We start from the raw sequence: 5,518 nt of genomic DNA on the forward strand, positions 1-5,518 counted from the left end.
CTGAACCTGACCTTTCAAAGTGCGTTAGAAGGAAGAATACACCAAATAATTGCAGAGCATAAACAAAAATTTGAGAAGTTGGTTGAAAAGCTTCTGTGCTTAGGTGCCTTCAGGTATCTTAAAGTGTTGTGTGTTTGTTCCTATTGATATGCTAATGAGAACTAATTTTTTTAATATGGGATGTTTCCTTCTGCATGTACTTGGTCATTAATCAGTGCCATTTTTTTTCTATGTCCATAGTGTCAACAGCTTTGCATCTAAAGTAGCCAAAGCTGGCAAGTCCTTTGCTGAACTGTCATGTCAAGGTCTGACCTTTTTTTGGAGACTTGGAAATAATTAGCTGCTTATGCTGCGGATACATGACCCTTAGAGAAAACGTGGCAAAGTCTCAGGATGGATACCTTTAATATTATGCATCAAGTTGTGGTTTACCTCTCTCAGTGGAGGTAGCCTTGTGGAGTCTGAAGGCTTACAAACTGAGTCATCTAAAAATGGAATAGAGATTTGTGAGACCCTTCTGGGTTTTTAATGACATATGCAGTAGGGGAGAGGTCTTGAGCCACCCTTGATTGGAAAACAGAATGACGATTTCAAATATTGGAACACACATTCTCTTGGAAGCAGTCATTTGTCGCTGGACTGGACCCTCCTCACTCCACATGTGGCCTGCCATCTAGCAGCATGCCTGTCATCATCTAGAAGATGGTTAGAAATGCAGTCGCCCAGGCCCTCTCAAAGCTGTTTATTGGAACCTACTTTTCAAGAAGGTGCCCTAGGTGGTTTCTAGGTCCATTTCCATACTGGAGGCAAGAAGAGGGGAAATTTTCCTAGCCCTGAGAACTAGAGATGACTTGACTGCTCAGTCCCTTTTCTAGATAAAGAGAAATATCCATCTAGGGTTCAGGATGCTGGGCATGAATCATTAGATCTGTTGACAGTTGATTTTCCTGGAAATTAAGAGCATTAATTTGCTGTCCGGTCCTGGTTGGCTTGTGCCCCAGATAGTTAAGTCACACTTCTGAGTAAGGGATGAGGAGGAGATAAGTCATCTCAACTCTGGCAATAAGCAGGACACTTGCCCTGAGTTTTGTGGAGCTTAGATGGAAAGTAGAGCTGGACTAGAGACATTGGTTGACAGGGCGCAATGGGTTTTACCCTTCCAACCCTTATAAATTCAATAATTGTCCTACCCTGCATCCTTCAAGATACGCCAGAACTTTAACTAGTGTTGTTATGTTTTGAACTCAAATCAATTAAAAAAAAATGTGAGAATAAAAGAATAGTTTTGTTTTGTTTTGTTTTTTATAGTCCAGGTCCTTTATTTATTTTGTACATTAGGCCATGAACTTGTATGGAATGGGCTCCAGCAGTTCAGGCTCCTTTCCCGTTAGTCCTCACAAAGTGTGCTTTGGGAGGCATAGGCTGGTGCTTCAACTAGAACCCAGGTGCCCTTCTCTCTGGCCTCCTTCTCCTGATTGTTTCTTTCATGTGCTTCAGGAAGCTGTCTCATCTCTTAGTGTGCTCGATGTACTAAATCTTGCTCTTAACCTTCTTGTTTACAATGATGCCCAAGACATGCTGGGTGATACTGTAGACACTTCCGATTTTGCCATGGTAACTGTCTTAAGGGGCATTCCTTTTTGAACAGTGCCCATTCCCTTGATGTCTATAATGTCACCATTCTCATAGATTCACTTGTATGTGGCCAAAGAAACAACTCTATGTTCCCTAAAATGCCTGGAGAACATATAGCCAGTATCCTCCCCCTTTCCCTTTGTGTTTGTCATCTTGGCCATTTACCACAAGATGGCTACTGCAGCAAAAAGGATGAATTGTCTTCTTTAAAGTGAGATATAATCAGCACATCTCCTGGAAACATAAGAATGAGACACAACACGCTGTTTTAGAGTAGTGTTTCATGTGACTGATCACGCTCAGTGTCTAAGATGGCTTTCTTTCAAGAGATGCGTCAGGTGTTAGTTACAGAAGACAAATTTATTCACACTCCCAGGCACTGTTAGAGCTCGGCCTGCCCCTTAAGGCAGTGTGCACAGCTAAGGAGCAGATCCCACATCCTGGGGAAATCAGGCCAGGCCTCCCCACAGCTCCCACTGGGACTGAGAGTGAAGACGCTGTCTGTGCTGTAGTAACCTCTAATTTATGGTTCTGTCCAGCAGTTGGCTCTTCCGTGGTCTTTGTCACAAGCACCAGGCTGAACTAAATCACACAAAGAAAACTTCCTTCAGAGGTTATAAAAGTCAGATATTTCATTTGTCTGGGATTTCTCTGAAGATTTCTTGGTCAGTTCTCTATCAGGCTTCCTCTGACCCAATTCTTTTTCTTTTTCTTTTCTTTTTCTCTCTTTTCTTTCCTTCCGAGATTGGGTTTCTCTTTGTAGCCTTGGCTGTCCTGGACTCACTTTGTAGACCAGGCTGGCCTCAAACTCACAACGATCTGCCTGCCTCTGCCTCCCTCATCTGCCCTCATTCATAATGAGCTTCTGAACGAAGCTCTCTCTATATCTTAAAGAACAGCCTTCCTTTTCATGCTTGTCTCACATTTATTGGACATTCTTATTCAACTTACACGATTGTTGGGAATTGTAAAGCATAGTGTGCATAAGGCATGTATGAGGAAGACAAAGGTGTCTAGTGGTTGTTAGTTATTGCTGTGGGGGGAGAGCAGAGGACTAGCACTTAAGGGCACAAACACTGGGGTCATGGTTCTACTGAAGACAGTAGAATACTGACTACACTTCACTGGACCCCAAGCCTATGGCACTTTGGAGTTCCCGACCTCCAAATCTTGAGAAGTCAACATCTGTTGTTCAGTCTCAGTTCTTTTGTCATAGCAACACTCACGGGCTAAGACACTGTTATCTTACATGTTTTGTAACTCTTCCACATGTTCCCCAGAAATGCATCGGATATTTTTTTGAGGAGAAAGGGACAGGCTTTCTTTTTTTTAATTAAATTTTTATTTTTTATATTAATTAGTTTTTTTTTTACTTTGTATCCCAGCTGTAGCCCCCTCCCTCTTTTCCTCCTAATCCCACCCTCCCTTCCTCATCTCCCCCCTGATTCTCTCTAAGTCCACTTATAGGGGAGGTCCTCTTTCCCTTCCATCTGACCCTAGATTACCAGGTCTCACCAGGATTGGCTGCAATGTCCTCCTCTGTGGCCTAGCTAGGCTGCTCCTCCCACGGGGGACGGGGAGTCAGAGAGCTAGCCACAGAGTTCATGCCAGAGACAGTCCTTGTTCCCCTTACTAGGGAACCCACTTGGATACTGAGCTGCCATGGGCTATGTCCAAGCAGGGGTTCTAGATTATCTCCATGCATGATCCCTGGTTGGAGAGTCAGTCTCAGAAAAGGCCCAGATATATTTGGTCATTGTGGAACTCCTGTTCTCTTCAGGTCTTACTAACTCTCTCTTCTTTCATATGATTCCCTTCACTCTGCCCAAAGTTTGGCCTTGAGACTCAGCATCTGTTTTGATACACTGCTAGGTAGAGTCTTTCAGATTCCCTCTATGGTAGACTCCTATCCTGCTTCTCAATTCTCCTACTTCCAATGTCCATCCCATTTGTCTTTCTAAATGAGGATAGATCATCTTATCCTGGCTCCTCCTTCTTGATTAGCTTGCTTCTTTAGGTGTACAGATTTTAGTATGTTTTTATCCTATCTTATAGGTATAGTGTCCACTTATAAGTGAGTATACACCATGTGTGTCTTTCTGCTTCTGGGATAACTCAGGATGATCTTTTCTAGTTCCCACCATTTGCCTGAAAATTTCATGATTTCCTTGTTTTTAATTGCTGAGTAGTATTCCATTGTGTAAATGTACCACAATTTCTGTATCCATTCCTCAACTAAGGGACATCTGGGTTGTTTTCAGGTTCTGGCTATTATGTATAAAGCTGCTAAAAATATGGTTAAACAAATGTCCTAGTTGTATACTTGAGCATATTTTGGATATATGCCTAAGAGTGATATAGCTGGATCTTGAGGAAGCACTATTCCTAATTGTCTGAGAAAGCACCAGATTGATTTCCAAAGTGGTTGTACAAGTTTATATTCCCACCAGCAATGGAGGAGGGTTCCCCTTTCTCCACAACCTCTCCAGCATGTGTTGTCACTTGAGTTTTTGATCTTAGTCATTCTGATGGGCATTAGGTGAAATCTCAGGGTGGTTTTGATTTGCATTTCCCTGATGGCTAAGGATGTTGAGCATTTCTTTTAAGTGTTTCTCTGCCATTCTATATTGCTCTACTGAGAATTCTCTGTTTAGCTCCGTATCCCATTTTTTAATTGGGTTACTTGATTTGTTGCTTTTTAACTTCTTGAGTTCTTTATATATACTGGAAATTAGCCTTCTGTCAGATACAATATTGGTGAAGATCCTTTCCCAGTCTGTAGGGTGTCGTTTTGTTCTGATGACAGTGTAGATTGCATTTGACAGAATGGTCATTTTCACTATGTTAATCCATGAGCACAGGAGATCTTTCCATCTTCTGATATCTTCTTCAATTTATTTCTTCAGAGACTTGAAGTTTTTCTCAAACAGGTCTTTCACTTGCTTGGTTAGAGTCAAACCAAGGTACTTTCTGTTATTAGTGGCTATTGTGAAAGGTGTTTCCCTAATTTCTTTCTCTGCCTTTTGTCTTTGGTATACAGAAGGGCTTCTGTTTTTTTTTTTTTTTTTTTTTTTTTTTTTTTTTTTTTTTTTTTTTTTTGTTGTTGTTGTTTGTTTTTTTTTAAGTTGATTTTGTATCCATCCACTTTGCTGAAGGTGTTTATCACCTGAAGGAGTTCTCTGGTTGAATTTTTGGGGTTGCTCATGTATACTATCATATCATTTGCGAAGTGATACTTTGGCTTTTTCCTTTCCGATTTGTATCCCTTTGATCTCCTTTAGTTGTCTTATTACTCTAGCTAGGACTTCACGTACTATGTTAAAGAGATATGGAGACAGTGGGCAGCCTTACCTTGAGGGACAAGCTCTCTAAAAGCTACATAAAGCCTTCTTGCTTTGGGAGCAGATCAGCCTGTTGTCTCTGAGTTAATAACTCTTAAGCCACACGGGGAAGAAAAGCACCTTAGAATAGAGCCTCCAGAAGATCTTGATACCATTGGCAGCTTCAGCTCAACTGTGAGTGTAGGCCCCCAGGGGAGTAAATTGTGCTTTTATGAATTTCTTTCAAATATCCAGAAGGAAATACATTTGTTCCCATCCAAAATGCAAGAGAAATGGAGTGATTATGGGAATATTAGAAATATAGAGCCAGAAAATGATTTTGACATTTTTGTTGTCTTGATTTAACAGCATCCTAGACAGGCAGTTTGGGGACAATGTGTCTAAAAGGCGCGGATCAAGGCTAAGCACTCTACTGTGTGATATTGCCTCTTGGGACTTCAGAGCCAGACTCCTCTAGACCCCAGATAATTACTTTATGCTCAGGGCTGCAGGATCGTTGTGAAGCCATTCCAGCACCCCTCGCTGATGCCATTTCTGTGTGA

The 5,518-nt window shown here is 41.6% G+C and overlaps 1 pseudogene; it reads right to left on the bottom strand.

Moving 5' to 3' along the window:
• Positions 1 to 1,334: 1,334 nt before the first annotated feature.
• On the bottom strand, positions 1,335 to 1,787 carry LOC129690446 (60S ribosomal protein L21-like; annotated as a pseudogene).
• Positions 1,788 to 5,518: the final 3,731 nt, after the last annotated feature.

Source organism: Psammomys obesus, unplaced genomic scaffold (genome assembly GCF_907164565.1).
Source record: "Psammomys obesus unplaced genomic scaffold, mPsaObe1.curated_primary_1811, whole genome shotgun sequence".
Classification (NCBI taxonomy): domain Eukaryota; kingdom Metazoa; phylum Chordata; class Mammalia; order Rodentia; family Muridae; genus Psammomys; species Psammomys obesus.